The following is a 25,777-nucleotide window of genomic DNA, read 5'->3' as shown; positions in this document are numbered from 1 at the left end:
CTGCCAGTAACACGCTCAATAATGTCAGGTAACTCCTTATGTACGACCCGCGAAACCTCCATCACGATCCAACCGTGTAGTAACTCTCCTGAAGACCAGGTGAGTACCTCATCTCTGACCCCTGATGACTCAAGCTAATAACGGAATCCTTCCTACCGAGGGATCCTAGTGACCCACCAACATTCGGCCCCTAAGGAGCCCCTAACTGTCCTGCAGCGATCTTGACCTGAGAGGCCTCGAGGCGGCTATCCAAAAGCTCCTAAATTCCCTCCTTGACCGTGCCAAAGATCAAAGGAGTCTGGTCAAAGATACCGTGCGTAACCTCAGTTGATACAAACTGTCCCATCTGCTCCTCGAGCTGACTGGCTCCTGAACCCGAGCCTGATCCCTCACCGGCGCCCGCACCGCCCACCAGTCTATCTCGTAGCGTCACCATACTGCAAACATATCATAACACCCATCTGAATACTCCTCACTGATGAGGGATCCCATATGCACTAAAAGTTTCCTGGTCTTATCTCGGTCCTTCTTGAATTGAGTATAGATCCTCTGCTTTCAGTAGTACGGGCCCACACTACCTGTTACATCTATCCGTACTTTCCTCAAGAGTTGCATTGACTCCACTAAGTCCCTTACTCTACTACTATTGCTACCAACACCACTCTCATCCTAGGCTTACCCCAGGGAATCCACTAAACCACCCCGTCCTCAGCTGTTGAAGGACTTCCCACCAATATCATCTAACTACCTCATGAATATAGTCACATGCAACAGGGATCAGATAATCCTTTGACTAAAGGACTCATCCCTAAAACAGTTAGACTCATACGAGAGCTGCGCAATAGGGTCAAATCCAACACTCTGAGATTATCCAGCCTGTGCCACACGTGACTTAGTATATTCAATTATTAGTTAGCTCGTATTGCTAAGAGTCTCACAAAGCACAAAGAAAGCAACATTCGGATAATGGAAATCTAACCATCAATCAAACTGTTCTATTCTCTATTCAGGAATCTGTACTAGGATGCAATTCATGGAGATTATTCACATAAAACATGCACATAAGGCATCCTCCTATATCCTTAGTCCTAATCTAGCATGCAGTTCTCATAATCATATCATAACATAACATAACATATCATAACATGTATGGGTATCTTGGGGAAAACTTACTTGAGCTCGGCTGATTGCACGCATCACACACCTTGTTCTTTTCAAAGTTATTTTCTCTTTTCACATTCTTTTCAAACTTCTTTTTATAAAAGGGTTTTGCTTTTGAAAATTTTCATACCAAGTCCTTAGTTTGAGTTCAGACACACCCGAGAGTGTGTCCGAATCCCTCAAACCAAGGCTTTGATACCAACTTGAAACATCCCAAAATACAGGCCAAAAAATCTATTCTAATTAAGTTATTACATAAAACTATCAGTATAAAAACGTTCATAATAATATCTCATGTCAAAACCAAAGTGTCAATAATTAAGACATAGTATCATAAACCATATCAAAGTGTAATCCCAAAGATCTAGTGTGCGGAAAATATGGTGTGATGCGCTGCGATCAAGTCGGCTCATTTCCTTTGAAAACGAAGTACCTGAAACCAAAACTAAAAACCGTAAGCACAAAGCTTAGTGAGTTCCCCCATCATACCACATACCATACAAACACATGACATACATACTGCTAGGCATATCTGGGTGCCTGACCTACCCCTTCGGTCCTCTCGACCGGTGGCCTTGCTGAGCATATCTGGGTGTTGGCCTACCCCTTCGGTCCTCTCAACCGGTGACCTTGCCTAGCATATCTGGGTGCTGGCCTACCCCTTCGGTCCTCTCGACCAGTAACCGGGGACTATTTCACCCCTACCACTACCACATTAAACCCTAGCATATAAACATAAATCACATACTGCCTAGCATATCTGGGTGCTGGCCTACCCCTTCGGTACAGTAGACCGGTAACCAGAGACTATTTCAACCCTACTACTACCACATAATATCATGTCACATATATCATAATCTGGCTAGCATGACTGGGGTACTAAACTACCCCTTTGGTCCTATCGACTGATTATCGGTGACTATTTCACCCCTACCATCACTATCACATAACATAATATCATGTGTCACACCCTAAAACCCGAACGGCGAAAACGTTCTGGGGTGGATGACGTCATGTCAAGTATCACAACACATGCATTATAGTAATCAAAGTACAACAAAACATTGCATTAATAGAATAATTTTATATGGTTACATTACAAGGTATCAAAGTAATACATACAAATATATATAAAGTACAGCAAGGTACTAAGCCATCTTCATCAACAGCTCCGGGGGTGTACCTGTCTAATTGCTGACCTGAGAATACAAGTTATTTGAAAAGCGAGTATCAGCATTTTTACAAATGCTGGTGAGTTCATAAGTATTTAGTGACATTTATTCAAATAGCTTTATAAAGTAGTAGTTTAAGAGTTTACTATGTATTAGAGTTCCTTCCAGAAAATCCTATATTTTCTTTAATATAGCAGCCTTCTACCAAGGCTGGTCAGTGTTATGTGATAAAAAGTAGTTTTCCCTAAACTACTATCATTATCAAAATACTGAATTAAATTATTGAGGAAAAGAAAACGACACCAGGGAATAACATATGCCTCAGCAGTGAGGACTGCTGACTAAGGCAAGGAATCATAGACTCCGGGAAAGTATCGAACGATCGACATGCCTGGTTCAGCCTAACAAATAGAGACTCAGACCCCAGAAGGTACCAAATGAAAGGTATAACCGGTAAGGTCTAAAACAGTGAAAACCGACCCCAGACAGTATCAAATGAAAGATACGTTTTGTAAGGTCAAAACAGAGAAGACAGACCCCAAACAGTATCAAATGAAAGATACGTCTTGTAAGATCAAAACAGTGTGACTCTGAAAATGAATTACCAGCATACAATGTAAATTGCCGGTGAAATACCATTACCTTAAGGCCAATGAATTATAAGGTAACCCGGGATACTCGTAACCATATTGACTAGAGTTCCAGACGCCCTACAAGCGTCTATAAAATGTGACATTTGTCACCCGTTGGCTTGGTAGGCCGGGACTGTAGCTAGCAGTCTGGGTGCGGGGTTGTCAATCCCGTATAGATCTATACACACAATGTCCGCTCTCCCTACAGGAGACTCTGGTTACCAACTAGACGACGGAGAAGGTCGTGTCCTGACGATGCATCCCAAATAGTGGGTAGAGACTTCCAAATAGTGGGTAGTGTGTAAGTGTTGAACTAGAGGTAGAGACTTCCAAATAGTGAGTAGTGTGTTTCTAATGTAAGTGTAGACTAGAGGTAGAGACTCTTAACTGAACTGACTAGAGAATTCCTGTATGCCCATACTCATATACATAATATATAACTAATGAATCAAACGACCTTCGGAAGACCATCCGATCCCACCAGACCACATCTCAACGAAGAAAAGGAAATAGGGTGGATGAGCCTTCCTAAGTCTTTCAATCCTTACTTATATGTACCTATACAAGCACAGACATACATCTAACTACGACTGAGTGTGTATCAAGTAGAAGTGATTCTTGTGAAGTAGGAGTGTCTAACAAGTGAAGTAGGAGCGGTCGCAAGTGAAGTAGGAGTGTCGAACAAGTGAAGTAAGAGCGGTCGCCAGTGAAGTAGTAGTGTTGAACAAGTATAAGCGTATCACGAAGTAGAGACGACAATAAGTGAAGCAAGAGCGTCTATCAGGTATAAGCGACTACAAGTATAAGTGAAATAGAGGCAATAACAGGTATAAGCGTATCACGAAGAGAAAGCATTATCAAGTAGGAGTTTAAAATACATGAAAGCGAAGCAGTAGCAACTAACAAGTAAGAATATACGTCGTAAAAGGGAACTTTGAGGAAAAGCCTTTATACTCCGGGAAAAATCATAATTTGTATTCTTTTGTAAAATATGTTTGAAAACCTTTGGAAATCTTTCATAAACCAGTTTAAAATGAATTTAGATAAAACAGTGTAAGTAAGAGTTTTGAAACAAATGAAAACCTTTTAGAAAACCATTATAGTGTCCTACTCGGTAAAACAGTGTATAGTGTTGTAAAATCTTGTGCATGCGGGTTATCAATCACATGTGATTGATATGATAACTGGCATGTTAAACTTGTATTCCCCCCTATAAAACATGTAAAAACATTTAAAAGGTTCATTCATGGGTATGAACTCACCTGGTGTAAGTAGGTCCGACGAAGGTGCCGTTTGGGCGTTCGGTGCCACGTAGGGACTCGAACACACTCAATGACCTATTTAACATATGATAACATATGTTCACATACAATTAGTATATTTAATACTAATTAAACACGTATACGCACTCAAAGGAGCGGAAAACACTTTGGATAAGTGTTTGGGTGTCCCGGGTAGCGTCTAAAGGTGCGTATGGCTTAGGAATGGAGTTTACTCTCTGAGAGTAAACCCTTTATATGATGTTTACGGCCCAGGGACTACTCACCATGAGTTTACGGCCGTAAACTCATGGTGAAGGGTTCTAGTGTGTTTAAGGCTTCTAGCTTGGTCATGGAATTATTCTAGGTCCAAATCTAATTGGTATGTGTGGATTTAAAGTGTTTTAAGGGGCTATATGGGAGTTTACGGCCCATGAACCACCCCTATGGGAGTTCACAGCCGTGAACTCCTATCCTTTGATTTTATGGAAGTTTAAAGCCCCTAGATCACTTCTAGTAATTTATTCAAGGCTATAGGGGTGTTTGGGGTTCCAAGGGTGCATTCCTTTAGAGTTTATGGTCCAAATGACCAATCTTTGAGAGTTTACGGCCGTAAGCTCTATGGCTTGGTCGTGAACTCTCATACCCCCACAACTCTTTGATTTTAAGCCCTTAATACCTTCCTAGCATTTTATAGAAATAGTCTAAGGCCATTTGGGGGACAAAACTTAATGTTTTGGCATGTTTAAGGGTGTTTACGGCCTAGGCACTTGCTTGGGCCGTAAACTCCATGTTACCCCATATTTCCTTGTGTTTAAATGATCTAAACCCAAAATACCAAGTCTCTAAATTATGTATGAAGCCTAAGGGTGATTTGGAAGTGTTTTGGAGGCATTTTAACCACTTTAAGAGGTGTTTCCGGCCTTGGCATATGCCTGGCCCGTAAACTCCCTTTTATGCCTCAAAATGATTGTTTTAATTGATCAAACACTCCTAGGCTAAATCCTCTATTTATTTCCAAGCTTTTAGGGACTTTTGGGGGTCATTTTGGCCTTTATTTAGGGGTTACGGCCTAAGGAGGAGCTTAGGCCGTAAACTCCATTCTAACAGCTTCTAAGTCCGAATTTTTAGCTATAAACACAAGGCAATATGTTTAAAACAAGCTAGGGTAAGCGGACGTACGATTTGGAAGCGTTTGGTTGCGGATTTGGGGCGGAAACGAGTCTAGAGAGAGAGAGAGTATAGAGAGAGAGGGTGGAAAGAGCTCAAATGGAGTTTACTCCCCCTTATATATGGGTGGGAGTTGGAGCTCAGCGGAATTCTACCCAATACTACCGTTATACGGGGCTTTTGGTCGCACCCGATTTAGTGGTCGTAATAATAAAAACTAACTTTTTCCAATTAAATGGAAATGTGTGTTATGTGTTTTTATTTCCCTTTATCACGACTTAACGACATATTAAATGTAAACAAATGGAATGTTTATTAAATTGACGTCCTCTAATTAACGGAACTTTTATAAACTGAAATATTCCGTTAACGGTAACGGGGAAATGTAACGGGACAATTTGGGTTGTCACATCATCCCCCTGTTAGAGGGAATTTCGTCCCGAAAATCAGGTCTAGGCAAGGAAGTAGGTATGAATGGCCAAATAGAGGTAAGAGAGTACTTCCTATATGGTTTTTCCTCGCATTCCCCAGTGAACTTTAGTTTGTGTTTGTCATTCCAACAGACCTTCACATACGGGATGCGGATTTCGTCTCGTGTAGCTAGTGGGTTCCAACTGGTGTATCTACAAGGTTAGGGTTCTCAATGGATTCTATCAAGATGAGTGAGGCACGAAGAGTGATGTCGGGAGATCACATATCAAGTCTAAGAAGTGGAGCGATCGGGTGTGAATCTTGTGGTATATCCGAAAGTTGTAGCGGCCTGAAAAGGGTTGGACCAAGTCTCCATGAGAATTCTCATATGGTCCTAAGCTCTCTGAATGGTAGAGCTTTTCAGTACTCAGAACATAGTGTACTTCTATGGCAAGATCATCACTGGCGTGATCGCCATTCCGAAGTTCCTAACGTTCTCACTCGTACTGTGTGTGTAGTCCTTCAGGTTGGTTCTTAGGAATCTCGAGTGGTCTTTGGTTTCGTGTTTTCTGTCAACTGGCTGATAGAGACTTTCTAGATCGTCGAGTAGGTTGCGTGACTATGGTTATCGGTTTGCTGTAGAGTGTCTATCTCAAGCTTGTGCAAAATGGACCTGCACCAACGAATCTTGAGACACGGAAACCCTGAGGGTCGGGGAGATAGGGTTTCACCAGACGAGTGTTTGACTATCTCAGGAGGTGGTTCTACTATCTTTGCGTGAGATAGTATTCGTGGAACACCTAATAGTCCAAGGATTTTCCAAGACTTTGGTTTACTCTAGTGCGGAAAGCGCATGTTCCTGCATAACCCTTCGACTAACACCAGGGCTGGTGTCAAGCCTATGATCTCTTCGGGATCCGGGTCATGAGGCTTAACGCAACTACTTTCGCACTTGACCAAGTATTCTTGGCTGCGAAGGTTATCCTATGGTTCTCGGTATCCTAGTGTTCACTTCGGAAAGTGGAATTCATCGTCTACAGGGCAACGACGATTTCCTCCTTGCGAGAGGGTGGAGGATGATAAGCACCACTTGTCTATAACTGGGTGGACGAGGTGCCTGAGTAGTGCGAGCATCTACTGCAACTACTCTTCCGAAGGTTCTGAGTTTTCTCGGTCTAGGTCAAATCTAGTGGGTATAGGGTCTCATCACTCGGAACTTTACTAGCTCAACCCGCAGTGATTCTCTTGACTCCGGCTCCTATGTTATGGAATAGGGTGAAGGGCTTTTCTAAGAGGTTCGTGGTAGAGCTCATGCTTAGCCTAACCACCAATACTAGGTGTATGCAAGCAGTATACAATTGAGGTCGGCAGGATGTTCAGCTGTGCGACTCCACCCCAAACCCACAACCCAACGAGGAACTGGGAATAGGGAGGAAACACACACCTTAAATCTTTTTGATCTCAATTATATGCCACCTTTATGCATATACCTAGTTATAGTGGTCAGTCTCATGAGTTCTGTTCTCTGGGTTCACGAACCGGATGTGCGAGGTGCGAAGGGTCTCCCAGGGGAATCTACGGAGTATGCTTCGGTTGGTTGTCGTCTACTGGAGTTTCTACAGTGTCCTTCGCTTCGGTGTTCATCTGACTATGAGGGGTCGGTCGACGGCGTGTGGTACCCTCTCTTGGGTACTTCGGAAGGTTTGAGATAAGAGAGACGATTGACGGATCGCATTAAGTTTGATTATTTGTGTTAGGTTTAGGTTCAGAAGAACCTTTATTTGCCGACATGGCTATGGAGAAAGTTCTTTTTACACAGCACTAAGGATGTACACATGGTTGCACGAAGTCAAACCATGATCAATAGAGTCGTCAAAGTTGGCACACTCCGACATGATATAAAGTGAAGATCGATAGAGTCATGTGCCGAACAGGCACACAAGTTCTAGGCGTCTCGGGTTTCGTCCTATGTATCACTACCGCGGATACTTGGACTGATAGAGTCAACGCGGAACTATAGAGAGTTCTAAGTGTTTCTGAGTAGAGTATCTTTTCATGAGTGGATTCTCACAAGGCATTTCTATAATCACCTCACATATACTAGTCATGTATATTTAAGGTGGGGAGGACTGTTGACTGAGCGACCCCGCCCTTAATCCACAACCAAACGAGGAACAGGAAATGAGGCGGCATTCTCTCACTCTAGGTCTGTCCATCTTAACTATACATGGTCGTGACGTATATGTTTAGCCATTATAGTTTTACCTAATGAATTTTTTTAAATTTTAGAACAGTGCTGCGACTTTCGCCTTATTGGGGAAATATTTGCATTTGAATTAGTCTTTTATTGTTTTTAGTTTAGTTGCCCGAGATCGAGAGATGTACCAAAATCTAACGAGTTCCTTGATGCTTCCCTCTAAGCAGTAGAGTCAGGCTCCTCCTGTGTCTTTGTCTTTCCTTCGGTTGGGCAGGACTTCTTGAAATGTCCCATTTCACCACATAGGTGGCAAACTGCACGGGTCGCCACATTTGTGGTTGATGTAATGAACTCAACCGGGGTTCTGCAGACGCGAGCAGTATGCCCCAACCTGTGGCACCTAGCACAATAGAGCTCCCGACAGACACCATGATGATGGTAGCTGCACTTGCTGCAGTGTGGAAGGTCTCCTAGGTATGGTCTTCTTGGAGTCGAGAGGGAAGGACTTACAGGAGCATTGGCCGTCTCAGCTCGTTTCCCTTCGGAAGGTCCTTGAGCCGAGGTACTTCCCTCCTCAATCTTGAGTTTTCTCTTTAGTGGGTTCAGTGGAGGTTCTTGGGTGACTGGGTATGAAAGTGTTGGTTGCTGCTGTCCATTGCTGGGATTGGAAATTCCGACAGGCACCTTGCTAACATTGGCGTTGTTAGCATTCAGGTGAGCCATGACAGCTGCTACGGCTGCTGAGACTGCAGCTTAGAACGTAGCTTCATCGAATAAGAGAGCAGGTTTCTTGCTTGTGGATTGGTTACGCTTCTTCGGTGGCATGGTTTTCCTACATGGAAAGGAATACAAGGTAATAAGAGACGATGGTTAACCCTGGACATTTCTGTCCTGAACGTATTAGGCATAATTTTTTTTCCCGTGCCTAGGGTACTGATTGTCTAAGTGTCGACCTACATCCCTATGATGTAGTCCTGGTAATCGAGGTAGGTGTATGAGTATCGGAAAAAGGCCATAAGGTGCGAGTCGTTCCTACTAAGTTACCTTTATACTGGGAAAGGTTTCACTCTCTGGCCTGGAGAGATTTGAGAACAGTTCAGAACGAAGACCGCAGAAGGAAAGGCTCATGGAGGCTTATGGCTAAACAACCTCATCAGAGGTGCGGGGATCCGCTCTAATCGTGTAACTGGCAACGGGAAACGACGATTCACCTAACACATAGCGTGAGTAGTGTAACCACTAACTCACTAAATTGTATCATTTTAAGGGTGTATTATCGTGACGAACACGAGGAAAAGACACTTCTCGGGTTCCATGTACTGGCTCCCGTTGTCTGCCTCGTATCTTTGACTGGAATCGGCGTTGGTTTCCTTCAGGTAGTTACCTAGGGTTCTCTCCTCGTATGGACATATTGAATCTCTACTCCGCCTTGCCTCCGAATCTGACTCTGGGTTTCATCGCTTCATGACGGATGATTGGAATCTCGGAAGCTTAGGCGAATCTCTCACCACTGTCCCTAAAAGATATAGGCACTTGGTGAATTCAATAGTCCCAACCCAGTTCATTTATTCCCGAACTGGAAATCTTCTCAATGAACTTCTTCGGGGTCGGAATCAACTCTTCTGACAAGCACTGAAGAGGGTAGGGTTTTCTACAGGGTTCGTGCGAGAATGGAAATGTCTAAAGAATCCTAAGAGATTATTAACATTTCACTGTATGATCCATATCGAGTCCTGCTGCGATTACACAGGGTATACAAATCATATATAACTTAGATCCGATAGGCCTTCGAATATGTGATACTACTCTATATCCACATCCCAATGAGGAAAAGGAAGTAGAGCGAAACCACACATTCTTAGCCTACGGGATCCTTATTATATATAACCTTGGGAGTATACCCCCTGTAGGTGTAGGTATATCAATAAGGATCTTTTTAGTTCTTCACACAGGGTTGTTAATGGTTCCTAACATACCCTTATGGTATTTTAATTTCTTGTTTGTTTCTTATCTTCTGAGTATCATTATGGGATTAGTGTGGATCTGTTAGTGTTCTAAAATACTCCTATAGTATTTTAACTTTATGTTTGGCTCTAGCATTCCTAGTTGGTAAGTTTCAGACCTGTTGCACACCACTATCACTCCCGAGCACACGTTCATCGCATCTCTAATAAATGTAGTTGATCAGGTTACATTTATTCTAGCTTACGATTACATAACTGCCCAGGTTTGACGGCAATGCTCAACATCCGAAGACTTTTATTCTTGTTCTTCTTGTGATACTTTTGTTCGAGTGTTTAGATTCTGGATGTTATTATACTTTGGTAAAATATGGTAATATTTTAAAGTATAATTCTTGGTCAGTGTGTTTTATCCCATTGTGTTTATAGGTTGTATATCTTTTATGAATTGATATACTTAGCTCACTATAAACAATGCTCTGATACCAATCTGTCACACCCCAAAACCGGAACGGCAGAAACGTTCTAGGGTGGATGACGTCATGTCAAGTATCACAACACATGCATTATAGTAATCAAAGTACAACAAAACATTGCATTAATAGAATAATTTTACATGGTTACATTACAAGGTATCAAAGTAATACAGACAAATATATATAAAGTACAACAAGGTACTAAGCCATCTTCATCAACAGCTCCGAGGGTGTACCTGTCTAATTGCTGACCTGAGAATACAAGTTATTTGAAAAGCGAGTATCAGCATTTTTACAAATGCTGGTGAGTTCATAAGTATTTAGTGACATTTATTCAAATAGCTTTATAAAGTAGTAGTTTAAGAGTTTACTGTGTATTAGAGTTCCTTCCAGAAAATCCTATATTTTCTTTAATAAAGCAGCCTTCTACCAAGGCTGGTCATTGTTATGTGATAAAAAGTAGTTTTCCCTAAACTACTATCATTATCAAAATACTGAATTAAATTATTGAGGAAAAGAAAACGACACCAGGGAATAACATATGCCTCAGCAGTGAGGACTGCTGACTAAGGCAAGGAATCATAGACTCCGGGAAAGTATCGAACGATCGACATGCCTGGTTCAGCCTAACAAATAGAGACTCAGACCCCAGAAGGTAGCAAATGAAAGGTACAACTGGTAAGGTCTAAAACAGTGAAAACAGACCCCAGACAGTATCAAATGAAAGATACATTTTGTAAGGTCAAAACAGAGAAGACAGACCCCAAACAGTATCAAATGAAAGATACGTCTTGTAAGATCAAAACAGTGTGACTCTGAAAATGAATTACCAGCATACAATGTAAATTGCCGGTGAAATACCATTACCTTAAGGCCAATGAATTATAAGGTAACCCGAGATACTCGTAACCATATTGACTAGAGTTCCAGACGCCCTACAAGCGTCTATAAAATGTGACATTTGTCACCCGTTGGCTTGGTAGGCCGGGACTGTAGCTAGCAGTCTGGGTGCGGGGTTGTCAATCCCGTATAGATCTATACACACAATGTCCGCTCTCCCTACAGGAGACTCTGGTTACCAACTAGACGACGGAGAAGGTCGTGTCCTGACGATGCATCCCAAATAGTGGGTAGAGACTTCCAAATAGTGGGTAGTGTGTAAGTGTTGAACTAGAGGTAGAGACTTCCAAATAGTGAGTAGTGTGTTTCTAATGTAAGTGTAGACTAGAGGTAGCGACTCTTAACTGAACTGACTAGAGAATTCCTGTATGCCCATACTCATATACATAATATATAACTAATGAATCAAACGACCTTCGGAAGACCATCCGATCCCACCAGACCACATCTCAACGAAGAAAAGGAAATAGGGTGGATGAGCCTTCCTAAGTCTTTCAATCCTTACTTATATGTACCTATACAAGCACAGACATACATCTAACTACGACTGAGTGTGTATCAAGTAGAAGTGATTCTTGTGAAGTAGGAGTGTCTAACAAGTGAAGTAGGAGCGGTCGCCAGTGAAGTAGTAGTGTTGAACAAGTATAAGCGTATCACGAAGTAGAGACGACAATAAGTGAAGCAAGAGCGTCTATCAGGTATAAGCGACTACAAGTATAAGTGAAATAGAGGCAATAACAGGTATAAGCATATCACGAAGAGAAAGCATTATCAAGTAGGAGTTTAAAATACATGAAAGCGAAGCAGTAGCAACTAACAAGTAAGAATATACGTCGTAAAAGGGAACTTTGAGGAAAAGCCTTTATACTCGGGGAAAAATCATAATTTGTATTCTTTTGTAAAATATGTTTGAAAACCTTTGGAAATCTTTCATAAACCAGTTTAAAATGAATTTAGATAAAATAGTGTAAGTAAGAGTTTTGAAACAAATGAAAACCTTTTAGAAAACCATTATAGTGTCCTACTCGGTAAAACAGTGTATAGTGTTGTAAAATCTTGTGCATGCGGGTTATCAATCACATGTGATTGATATGATAACTGGCATGTTAAACTTGTATTCCCCCTATAAAACATGTAAAAACATTTAAAAGGTTCATTCATGGGTATGAACTCACCTGGTGTAAGTAGGTCCAACGAAGGTGCCGTTTGGGCGTTCGGTGCCACGTAGGGACTCGAACACACTCAATGACCTATTTAACATATGATAACATATGTTCACATACAATTAGTATATTTAATACTAATTAAACACGTATACGCACTCAAAGGAGCGGAAAACACTTTGGATAAGTGTTTGGGTGTCCCGGGTAGCGTCTAAAGGTGCGTATGGCTTAGGAATGGAGTTTACTCTCTGAGAGTAAACCCTTTATATGATGTTTACAGCCCAGGGACTACTCACCATGAGTTTACGGCCGTAAACTCATGGTGAAGGGTTCTAGTGTGTTTAAGGCTTCTAGCTTGGTCATGGAATTATTCTAGGTCCAAATCTAATTGGTATGTGTGGATTTAAAGTGTTTTAAGGGGCTATATGGGAGTTTACGGCCCATGAACCACCCCTATGGGAGTTCACGGCCGTGAACTCCTATCCTTTGATTTTATGGAAGTTTAAAGCCCCTAGATCACTTCTAGTAATTTATTCAAGGCTATAGGGGTGTTTGGGGTTCCAAGGGTGCATTCCTTTAGAGTTTATGGTCCAAATGACCAATCTTTGAGAGTTTACGGCCGTAAGCTCTATGGCTTGGTCGTGAACTCTCATACCCCCACAACTCTTTGATTTTAAGCCCTTAATACCTTCCTAGCATTTTATAGAAATAGTCTAAGGCCATTTGGGGGACAAAACTTAATGTTTTGGCATGTTTAAGGGTGTTTACGGCCTAGGCACTTGCTTGGGCCGTAAACTCCATGTTACCCCATATTTCCTTGTGTTTAATGATCTAAACCCAAAATACCAAGTCTCTAAATTATGTATGAAGCCTAAGGGTGATTTGGAAGTGTTTTGGAGGCATTTTAACCACTTTAAGAGGTGTTTACGGCCTTGGCATATGCCTGGGCCGTAAACTCCCTTTTATGCCTCAAAATGATTGTTTTAATTGATCAAACACTCCTAGGCTAAATCCTCTATTTATTTCCAAGCTTTTAGGGACTTTTGGGGGTCATTTTGGCCTTTATTTAGGGGTTACGGCCTAAGGAGGAGCTTAGGCCGTAAACTCCATTCTAACAGCTTCTAAGTCCGAATTTTTAGCTATAAACACAAGGCAATATGTTTAAAACAAGCTAGGGTAAGCGGACGTACGATTTGGAAGCGTTTGGTTGCGGATTTGGGGCGGAAACGAGTCTAAAGAGAGAGAGAGAGAGAGTATAGAGAGAGAGGGTGAAAGAGCTCAAATGGAGTTTACTCCCCCTTATATATGGGTGGGAGTTGGAGCTCAGCGGAATTCTACCCAATACTGCCGTTACACGGGGCTTTTGGTCGCACCCGATTTAGTGGTCGTAATAATAAAAACTAACTTTTTCCAATCAAATGGAAATGTGTGTTATGTGTTTTTATTTCCTTTTATCACGACTTAACGGCATATTAAATGTAAACAAATGGAATGTTTATTAAATTGACGTCCTCTAATTAACGGAACTTTTATAAACTGAAATATTCTGTTAACGGTAACGGGGAAATGTAACGGGACAACTTGGGTTGTCACATCATGCTAGAACAAAAACATATCTGGTAGCAACAAACCTAGATGAATATCACAAAGACAATCATCCAACATACAACTCCTACTGGTGGGTCGGCATTGTGGCCGTAGACCCACCGCTACTGGAAGGTAACTCACCTCGTACTACTGAAACTCTGTTGGTACACTTCTGGCTGTTATCTGACAATCCCCGCACTGCTGCTCCTCTAGCTCCCCGAACTATCAATACCACAATAATACTTAGCCCAATACAATAATCCTTCATAGGGTAGAATGACCATTCTACCCCTCCTAGTCCAACTTGATACATATTCAAGGTCCAACACTAGGTAAGCTTCCTAAGCCCACTAGTGACCCACTAATGGCCCAATTTGCTACATTGGGCCCATTCCCTTAATTGGCCTTACCCTAAGCCCAATTATATATTCCTTGGTCTATATTAGCTGACACCTGATGGCCCACTATGGCCCAAAGGCCCAAAATCCAAAATACAGTCCCCACCGAGGCCCAATATGCACAAAGCCCAACTCTGCTGAGTACGTTGGGCGTACTCCAATGTACGCTAAGCGTACTGGCCTGCTAGTGAGTACGCTGGGCATACCTACACATACGCTCAACGTAATCCTCCTGTTAAGACACTTTTCCATTAAGTGCTTAATACTCCACTCCAGAGGCTACCAACTTAGATCCAGGTCCTTACTAATGTCTTAAACCATAAAGTTACTAACTTGGTGACTTGCAATCTACTAAACAAGCCCAAACTCAAAAGGTGACAACATGCTTTCATTCCAAGGGCTAGATCTCATGCATGGACACAAATGAGTCCTAAAGGTTGAAACTTTACTGCTTATGGGACTCATATGACACTAAGGGTGGCAACCCTGGACCTAGAAGGTGGGTTGTGACATAAAGGTCAAATCTTGGAACCAAAAAGATCTAAAACTTCCATTAACATAAATCTAAGCATACTTAAGGAAAGTTTCAGACTTGATACCTCACAATGGTCTGAAATGGAACCAAAATCTTAGATCTACAACTTCCCTTTCGCTCCACCACTTTGCTAATCTCTTCTCTTGTTTTGAAATGGATTTACTACACTCAAATACTCACTTAATGGCCACCAAAGCTTCAAGAACACCCAAGAGAGGTTTAGGGTTTCGTGGTGGCTGTATGAATATGAGATGGAGGTTGTTAACCTGGGTGTTATGTTCTTTATATAGTGGCTTGACCCTAAAATTAGGGTTTCTGGACACTGGACGTACGCTGGGTGTATGCCTTAAGCACCCGCGATCCTTTTACCCTTATACGTTGAGCGTACCCCAGCCTTACGCTGGGCGTACTCGCACGTTTACCACCTTGCATTGTTCTTCTAGTCATTTATTTCCATTAGGCCCATTTCTGTCAATAACTTCAAAGTGTCATAACTCCTTCGTTCCAAGTCCGTTTTCGACAAACTTCATATCCACGAAAAGGTGGCAAGAAGCCCTACGCTTCTAGCGACACACCCCGGCCCAAAACCTCTTGAATAAAAGCTCAAAACCCATAAAAGACCGAAATAGCCCTAGCCTTGGCCTCAGAAATCCATAAACATATATTTTTAGAACAGGGTGTTACAGATATGTAACGCCCGTTTTCGTTTACTTATTTCGAAATGAGGTTAATGAATAATAACATATAATTATATAATTAAAGACTAAATTTTGAAGGTTTGGCAAATGATTTAATTAATTAAAAGGCAACATAGATGTAAAGGGGTTAAACAATAATAATCATAATAATTAAACTAAATCAAATTATTACAAATAAATAAATATAAAAGGTCCAAGGAGTAATTAAGTCATTCTGGAAACTCGTTATGTTCAAGGAATTAAGTTAGGGCAAAATATGTCAAGAAACAAAACCTTAGGGACCTTTCATGCTAACTTCAAAAACTTAGTCCTCTTGTCCCCTGATATGTAACATCGTGCGCCGGGGGACCTCCTCCCGTTTTCTTTGAAGCTACATAAACTTTCCCGTGACACCCAACCCTAGTTTCGTTATGTGTGTGTGCATTGTGTGCGGCTGGTGAGTTAGAGGGGAGGGGTTTGAGTCCAAGAGAGAAAAGGGGAAGGTGAAGGGAGGCTGCCACCGTCAAAATCTCGCTGGAGGTCGCCAGAAACCGTCAACCGGCATCGTTAGAGCCCCGTCATATAAATGTAGTCGCTGGAAAACATGGAGTGGCGGTGGACAAGGTGGGTGTTGTTTCCTGGAATGTTTGGTTTAGGTAAGAAACCTCTTATCTTTCGATCTATCTGTTTTTCCTCTTGATTCCTTACCGAGATCCACCACCATTGTCGTCGGTACTCAATCGCCGCCGCACGTCGCTGTGGGTTGTGTTATGCTTCCTAACTAGTTCTTGAAGTTTAAGTAATCAAATGTTTATTTTTCTTTTCCGGGTAAAGAAATCTTTATTTTTCTTTTCCGGGTAAAGAAGAGAAAGCTCCAAGTTGTTCCGATTCCGACGATGCTTCGAGGTGATTAACTCTTTCCTGCGAACTCAATGTGAAGGGATACCGCCAGATTATTGGTGGAACTCATTTTATCTCTAATCAATTGTATTGGTGGAACTCATTTTATTGGTGGAACTCATTTTATCTCTAATCGATTGTATGAGGAGTATAATAGAAGCAAGTTCAATTCCATGATTGATTGATGTATATTTTGAGACACTAAAGGATCATGAGGTTTGTATACACTGATTTGAAACACTAAAATCCATAAGTTTTTTCACAACTGGAAGCTGTCTTACTTTAAATTCTATTTAAGTTTTCACAAAAATCAATTGTCTCGTTATTCTTTTATCAGAAAAAGAAGAAAATAGTAGAACCGACTGCTACAAAACCCGTAAAGGGTCCCTCACATGGTAACTTGTAAGGTGTGAACATAACATAATATTTTCCATTTCAAACCTTGTATTGTTGTATTTGGTTCATCTTTTACCCCGTAAATTATTTGCCTCATAGCATACATTTTGAAATTTGTATGTAGGATAATGAAAAATAAATGACCCATGATGTTATCCCCGATATGTTTGGACAATATGTTTGGACGAGGTTTAGTTATTTAATATATATCCCCAAAAATAAATTGTAGTTAAAGTTTCTGTCTGTAGCATTGTCATGTTACTTTTTCTAACATATAAAGATGATGCAGTTCTATTTAGGAAAAAGTATGGGGTGAAACAAACACGAGGAAAATTCGGACTTGGTGGTGCAAAAATGGTATATATATATATATATATATATATATATATATATATATATATATATATATATATATATATATATATATATATATATATATATATATATATATGTTTGTTTCTTTCCATGTAACTTTTATATTTCATATGATGATATATATTTGTGTCTTTCAGGTATCAATATGGTCAAAGATGAATACAAGAGTATACTACTCATCAATGAAGAATGAAAATTCCGCTACGAACTCTAGATGTAGACATTGATAGGTATAAAAGGATGCTGAATTAAATATATTATTTTTTTGACATTTGCTATTGGTGTTTGATTGAAAATTTTCATGATCAGAAACATTCCCCATATTCATTTACATGAAAAGATAGGTGACATGGAGAATTAGCATGGAGTTGAGATCAAAGTTGTAATTGAGGGAAACTTGACAGCATATGGTGTATGTAAATCATGTATCATTTTTGTTCAAGTTTTATCTTGTAAAATTATCTCTTAAATTACATATGTATATGATACATGTTTGTAGTTGGAGATATTGGAGCAGATGCGCAAAATGGCAGTTATTACTCCTTATGCCGAATTCAAGTTTCGATTTGTTACAGTTACACCAGAGTGAGTAGTGAGTAGAGTCTTTTTTAATAAAAACATAATTTCACATCTTGTTTGTTGATTAATGTTTGTTTTGTAGTGAAAATGGTGTGAAAAAAAGTTATCCAAGATTGACAGAGGAAATGCCTCGAGTTTCTGTAGAAACAAAATACCATCCATCAGCCGTGGATTTACCATGTATCATCCAACTCCTAATTGGTCAAACTAAAAATTAGAATCTTATGGAGTTTCTTCGGCTGTTCGGCATGAATTTATTAACACTTAAGATTCCGAAGGCACAAAACAGTTTTACTACATACTCATTTGTTTTTTAAAAGTTAATATTTATCATTATGATGTTTTATTTTTACAGGAAAAATAGGTCCTGAAGTCACTTCCAAAACACAAGTCAAACTCTTTGACTCTCCCACAAATTGCTTGCATGTATCGGTTGTTTCAACATACAAAATTTGATGATCTAGTGGCAATGTATGATACTGTTTCCCTTTAAACATATATCTATGTAAGAGCCTACCATTTAACTCATAAAAATAACTTAATGCTTCTTTCTAATGTCTTGCACCTTTAGGATAGGACTAATTTGGCGAGAGTATATATAAGGTGCTGCAACCGAACGTGGTTGCAACATATATGGCAAAAAGGTAAAAATCCATCCATATCTAAAATACACTCATAAGTCATAATAACTTCATCAACCATGTATTAAAAAATGGTTATTTCAAGACTCAAATATATCAAGGACACCCATTTTTCAATTCATCATTCTTCTTTTCTGAGTACTAAGAATATTCGTCATAATTATCTACTCTCATAAATTAGAATTTTGTTGATATGTAATTTAACCATGATCTAAGCATACCAAGACATCATATTTAGTCATAAATATATCATGTGTGATGGACTTAGTGGCAGAAACAAATTGTCCACATGCATTATCATGTGTGGTATGATATTGAGATTTATTTAATGTCATGTTACATTGGTATGAGTCAAGTTGGGATCAAAATATAGTTCACGAGACATACATAACTTACCTTAATTTTTTTTACCGAACTACCCTCATAATATTGTTATTTTATTACAATATCATTGTTATACAAGAAATAAAAAGTCAATTGCAGAGCCAAAATCAACTGTTATTTTTGATGTTGGCAAATTTCATACTCTCGAACCAAAGTTAGCCACATCTTTTCTAATTCTCACCCATAATAACGAGTCCAAAATAACAATAAGGTATTTCAAAACCAAATGTCAAATTTTATATGGAATATTCAAGTTGATAACCCTTTTCAGTAACAAAGGACTTACCGATAGGTAGAATTTCTGAGAGAAAGCTATGTGGGCTTGGTTGTGCTTAACACAACTCTTTTCATGTCCCTTACTTAAATATATAATAAACATATTACTCCATAATGTTTTTTGAATATCCACAAATATATTAATTTAAACACTTTAAAAATTAGTATAATTAATATTAACATATCATTGAATGTAATATTTGTTGGTATAAATTATTCATGTATTCTTAGTTCATAACATTTTTGTATTACTTGTGAACTTACATTTTTTTAACATTTATAAATGTGGTTGCTATAAAATGCAATTTTGCAAAAGTTTTGAAGACCACCCCTGATAAAATAAGCTTCTAGGTCATTTGCAAGTTACAATAATAACAAATATTTATAATAATCAACAATTATAATTGATTATAAATATTGAAAAATAGTCATTAAAATAGTTATCTTCTTTCAAACAAAACAATCATTAAAAAAGTTATTTTTTTTTTATTTCTCCACGTATCAACACCATGCCCTACTTCTCATCTTAAACAAAAAACACATACATACACACATAATGTAATTTTTCTTATTAATTAACAAACTCGACACAATAAAAAAATTTAATTAGAAGAAAGGAAACTTACCCAATCTCACACATAATCGAAATTCTGTAGCTTTTTTGGTAGGTAGACTTCAGTTAAATAGTTCAACCTAAAACAAGTCACAGCCTCAATTTCTGTTTTCTCATTTGTCTCCAACATCGTCCTTAATTCTTTAGCCCATTTAATGTTACTATTCATACATTCCTATTCTAATAGATTTTCAGCCATCTTAATATCACATAGTGTCATTTGGATTCAAACATCTTCGAGGAGATTAAACTTGCTTGTTTGAGAAGGTTTAATACCTAACCACTTGACATTTAGTGTGGTTAGGTGATTATTTTCATAAGATAAATTCCTTAGACCTTAAAACACACACACATACACACACATATTATTTGAATTACATATATATAACAATCCATCAAGGCCAAGATAGTTACTCTAATTCCATTTTCAACTTTCGTGGAAAAAGTCGGGCGATAACATCCGGTTGCCCTCTAACAGTTAAAATTATGCATGGAAAATGGTTATAGAATTTTTCTGTAGCCAAAAGAAAAAAGATTGCATCTTTTTCAACCAAAGAATGAAAGATGCTTTAAAATGTATAATTTCAACATTTTCCATGTCGTGAGGGATTACTTTTCCCTCATTTATATTGTTTTGTACAATCAAAAGTATGATCATCTTCTTTAAAAATAAGATTACAAATGACAACTCCTTTATCACAACCAAATATATTCAAGAAGGTTCCCGTGCAATTGAGCATACAAATAATATCTTCAATGACGACATCGGAAATGCCTTAAACAACTTGACATTCATGTAGAAAACATCTCTTTTGGTCATTGAAACATTTTGTGATAAAGTTATCCCGATGATTGACAGTATGCAAGATGTCATTATAGCCTTTAAGATGTTTTTGGTTATCAAAGCGTTGCTGATGGACGTTTTCCTTAAGAAGGATCGGATCGTACTTCTTAATATAGATTTGGTTAACTGATCTACAAGAGGATATACTAAAGTAGTAGTTGTGCCCCTTGACATTCACTTCATAGTTGAGTGTTTTTATTATTTTATGACTTATGACGGATTCAGGCTTTAACGCAGTAGCTTGACGGAAGTTGTAATTATAACCAAGATCCGAGAGCGAACGCTTTAGAGATGGTGGGGCTGACCTAATAGCTTCGGCTCAGGATTCGAGGTTGAGACGTATTTGAGCATCCTCTTTCAAATCCTTTTTTGTGAAGGCAGGTTTCAAAACTATGATGTCAGGATCTGCCGCCGCTGGTATATTGCCCCACGATGAGAGAAGGTGGGAGCCGAAAGATAAACAGGTGGCAATTGACGAGTTGAATAAATATTAGACGTAACCAAAGGGCAAAGAGGTTGGGGATGTGGGGAGTATGGTGATATCGAGTCTGATGATGATGAGAAAAGCTACTGTTGGTATTGGGATATGCTGATGTTTTTATGTGAAAAAACATCAAGGGATATTAATATATGGACCATATTTGTAAAAATTTAGACTGTCTGTAAAATGTTGGTTTTTGTATACTATATATTTTAATTTTATAATATTCAATTAACGCAAGGGTTACAGAACCCTACAATTTAGTACCAAGGAAAACCCTAAAAGCTTAAAAGAACCCTAAGAAGAGAACTAACAAAGAAAAAACATGCCATCGTGGGGCGATACACTAGCGACAGATGCTGACACCATAAATTTGAAACCTGCTTTCACAAAAATAGATTTGAAAGAGGAAGCTCAAATACGTCTCAACCTGGAATCCTAAGCTAAAGTTATTAGGTCAGCTCTGTCATCTCCAAAGCGTTCTCTCTCAGATCTTGGTCATAATTATAACTTCCGTCAAGCTACTGTGGTAAAGCCTGAAGACGTCATAAAGCCATAAAGCTCTCAAATATGAGGTAATGTCTATGGGCACAACTACTACTTTAGCATACTCTCTCGCAGGTCAGTTGATCACATCTATTTTAAGGATTACAATCATATGTTTATTAAGGTGAACGTCTATAAGTAACGCTTTGATAATCCAAAAACGTATCGGAAGGCTATAATTATATCTTGCATACTATCAATCATAAGGATGACTTTATTATAAAATGTTTCAATGACCAAAACATGTTTTCTACATTAATTCCAAGTTGTTTAAGGCCATTGTCGATGCTGTCATTGAAGATATTACTTGTATTCTCAATTACACGAAAACTTTCTTGAATATATTTGCTGCTGATAAACGAGTTGTCATTGAAAATCTTATTTTTTAGGAAATTGATCATACTTTTTATTATACAAAAGAATGTAAAGGGAGGAAAGCGATCCCCCATGACATGAAAATTTGTTGAAATTTTGCATTCTAAAGCATTTTTCGTACTTTTGGTTGAAAAAAAGATTGCATCTTTTTCCATAACCGTTTCTCTTTTGGCCACAGAAAAATTATATAACCGTTTTCCATTCATAATTTTAAGTGCTAGAGGGATGTTGCCATCCAGCTTTTTCTACTAAAGTTGAAAATGGAATTAGGGTTATCTGTTTTTGGCTTTGATGGACTGTGATCCATATGAAATTCAGATAATGTATGTATATATGTTTCAGGGTCAAAGAATTTGTCTTATAAAAATGGTCACCTAACCATATCAATGTCAAATGGTTAGGTAATAAAACTTCGCATATAAGAAAGTTTAATCTCTCTGAAAATGTTCGAATCTAAATGACATTGTGTTATTAAGATGACTGAAAATATGTTAGAAAATAAATGTGTGAATAGTAAGCCTAAATGGGCTGAAGAATTGAGGACCATGTTAGAGACTAAAGAGGAGACAGAAATTCAGGTTGCGACATGTTTTGGGATGAAGTATTTAACTGAAGTCTACCTACCGAAAAAGCTATAGGATTTCGATTGCGTTTAAAGTTGGGTAAGTATCATTTTTTCTAATTAAATTCTTTTTATTGTGCCGAGTCTGTTAATTAATAAGAAAATTTATATTGTGTGTATGTTTTTTTTTCTTCTTCAGAGATAAGAAGAGATGTAGGGGGCATGATGGTAGTACGTGGAGAAATGAAAAGAAAATAACTTTTTTAATGACTATTTTTGTTTAAGAGTAGATAATTATTTTAATGGTTGTTTTTTAATATTTATAACCAATTACAATGGTTGATTATTGTAATATTTATTATGATTGTAACTTGCAAATCACTCAGGAGGTTATTTTATCACGAGTGGTTTTCAAAACTTTTGCAGAATTATATTTTATAGCAATCACGTCTGTAAATGCTATAAAAATATAAGTTTATAAATGGTGTAAAAATTTATAAACTAAAAGTACATGATACAATTAATACCAACAAGTATTGCATTCAATGATATATAAGTATCATTTATATTAGTTTTTGAAGTGTTTAAATTAATACATGCATGTATATTCAAGAAACATTATCGACTTGGATATTCACTATAAATTTTGACATTTGGTTTTGAAATACTTTTACTGTTATTGTGGACCCGTTATGGTGGGAATTGGAAAAGACGTGTGGCTAAATGGGTTCCGAAAGTGTGAAATTTAACAACATGAAAAGTAACAGGTGACATTTAATTTCTTACATAACAACGATATTGTAATAAAATAAAAACATTGTAACGGTAGTTAGCTAATGTTTTTTTTTTTTTTTTTTAAAGTAAGTTATATATGTTTTGTAAATTATGTTTTGATCCCACATTAACTAATACCAATGCAACACATTAAACAAATTTCAATATCATACCACACATAATAAGGCATGTGGACCATTGGCTTCTGCCAGGAGGTCCATCACACATGATATGTTTAGTACTAAATCCGATGTCTTGGTATGTTTAGGCCATTTTTGATTGCATATCAACAAGATACTAGTTTATAACAGTAGATAACTATGAAAAATATTCTTAGTACTCAAGAAGAATACGAACGGAAGATATGTTTTAGTGTACAAATAACATGGGTGGTGAGATCATTATAAAAACTAATGTAAAACTCCTACATGTTTCTCAATTAACCTGTTGGTCCACATTTTCTACCGTGCATGAAATATGGTCAACCGATAAAGTATGATAGTGCAGTCTCAAAGAATTCTTGATATACCATGTTTCCATGGTAAGCTTTTTGAAGCTTATATGCAATAGAACTTTTCGTTGCCTAGTTTGATGCAACATAAAACACCTGCTTGTGTTTTATATATTATATTATGGTACTTACATATATGAAAGAATTTTGTATTTCGGAAACGTTCACCATGCCTCTTGTATATCATCATCATGGTAATTGACTTCGATTTTGTTTAAGTCATTTCTATTTGTTAAATGGTTTCAATAACTTTATATTGGTACATCAAAACATTGTTGTTTTTAGCTATAAACTAATTTACCTAGAAGAATTGTTTTCATCATCACTTTGTTCTTGACAAATGGTATACGAGTAACCGAAAGACAGACAAAAACGAAGGAGTAGTATGAAGCAAAGAGATAAATCCGCAGAAAAAGAGTATATATCAAGACTTGGTTATGCTGTTGGTCTAATCCCGCTTTATCTTGCCTCCCTTTTCTTGTATATCCCCTAGTCTAGGGTTTTTAGGTCAGTGTTGTAAAGAAAATTAAAGCAGGGAGAATAATAGAAGCTGTAACCATCAGGCACCCTTTGCCTCTTCCCTATCTCAAATGAATGTATTGCTTTCAATTGCATTTCTTCCTCTATCGAAGGTAACCTTCAATTTGGACTTCATACATGAATTCCAAAATGAAGCTTCCATGTGAAGTTCACAATAATTCTTTTTACAACTTCTGGGAAATTGATAACCAAGAAAATTATAAGCTATATCATTTTTGGGCTAATTGTTTGATAATTATAAGCTATAAATTTCAAAATGTGGTAGGGTGACACTGATATAGTTGAAGATGTCCAGTTATGTCCGGTTGAAGATGTCAACTTTCGTCCCTCTTGGTATTTTTCATTTGTTAATTAAATAATAACATTTTAAAGTTTTATGTAAATTACTATCTAATGATTTGATTTTGTTTGTATGTCTATAAAGCACAAAAGAATTCTATAGTGTTGGACATGATTCTTGCTTGCTTGATACCTTGGGATGCAAGAGTTGGAACAGAAGGTTTGTTTCTTTTTTAAAATTTGATTTAAAAATTGGATAACAAATTGTACTTAGATTATGATGGGATATAGTTATCTATTTGAATTTGGCGGAAAACCAAAATCAGAATTTCAATTTTCGAGATTAAGCCAAAATATTTCAACAATTTTAGTGATTACTATAGCATCGTTATTTCACATACATTAATGTCATTATTTTTTAAGTTTAAAGTTTGTTGTCCCAAACATTCAGCAACAAAGTATAATGCATGATTATTCATTCTAACTCCGAGTTTTTCAATGCTATTGCAGATGTTACAACTCACATTACCTTCATCCTAATATTATCACAAGACATTCATGGAAACCAAAAGATATTCCCCTTAATCACGAACATGTATTTGCCATTCAATTTTAAATTAAATCCTTGATAAATGTTATAAATGTAGCTTATTAATCTGCATAGTTACATTAAAAACAGACATGAAAAAAAAAAGAGTTAAATCATGAACCATGATAGATGAAACATTAGCACCATATGACACACACATACATAACATATGACACATACAACACTCACAGTTGACAGTTAGATAGCTTCTGGGATTTGAATTAGCACCCTGCATTTAAACAACACTCAAATGAATGCACAGTTTAATCAAATATAAAATTATCAAGTCTGAGATAAAACCAAACTATGGATCCAACCCTTTTCTACTCTAATTATATTTATGTAATCAATTTGACATTTTGAATTTTTAATGAAGTTTATGGATCGAGGATCATATATAGATTGGTGTTCAA

General features: G+C 37.9%; 1 long non-coding RNA gene across 14 annotated transcripts; it reads left to right on the top strand.

The window, feature by feature from the left end:
• The first annotated feature begins 16,085 nt into the window (after positions 1-16,085).
• LOC111879210 (uncharacterized) lies at positions 16,086-25,480 on the top strand. Of its 14 annotated transcripts, none has more exons than XR_006184268.2 (14): positions 16,086-16,355; positions 16,566-16,605; positions 16,757-16,815; positions 16,937-17,006; positions 17,285-17,352; positions 17,508-17,600; positions 17,680-17,782; positions 17,870-17,955; positions 18,032-18,129; positions 18,305-18,420; positions 18,521-18,593; positions 24,762-24,829; positions 24,921-24,995; positions 25,286-25,480. It is a non-coding gene; the product is annotated as an uncharacterized LOC111879210 (long non-coding RNA). The 14 variants fall into 14 exon arrangements; XR_008224864.1 differs by lacking the exon at positions 16,757-16,815 and adding an exon at positions 17,120-17,184 and having other exon boundaries at positions 16,563-16,605; XR_006184260.2 differs by having other exon boundaries at positions 16,563-16,605.
• Positions 25,481-25,777: the final 297 nt, after the last annotated feature.

This window comes from Lactuca sativa, chromosome 1 (genome assembly GCF_002870075.4).
Source record: "Lactuca sativa cultivar Salinas chromosome 1, Lsat_Salinas_v11, whole genome shotgun sequence".
In the NCBI taxonomy this organism is placed as follows: Eukaryota; Viridiplantae; Streptophyta; class Magnoliopsida; order Asterales; family Asteraceae; genus Lactuca; species Lactuca sativa.
Note: the sequence above shows the minus strand (reverse complement) of the source record. Positions and strands in the feature narration are given on the sequence as shown.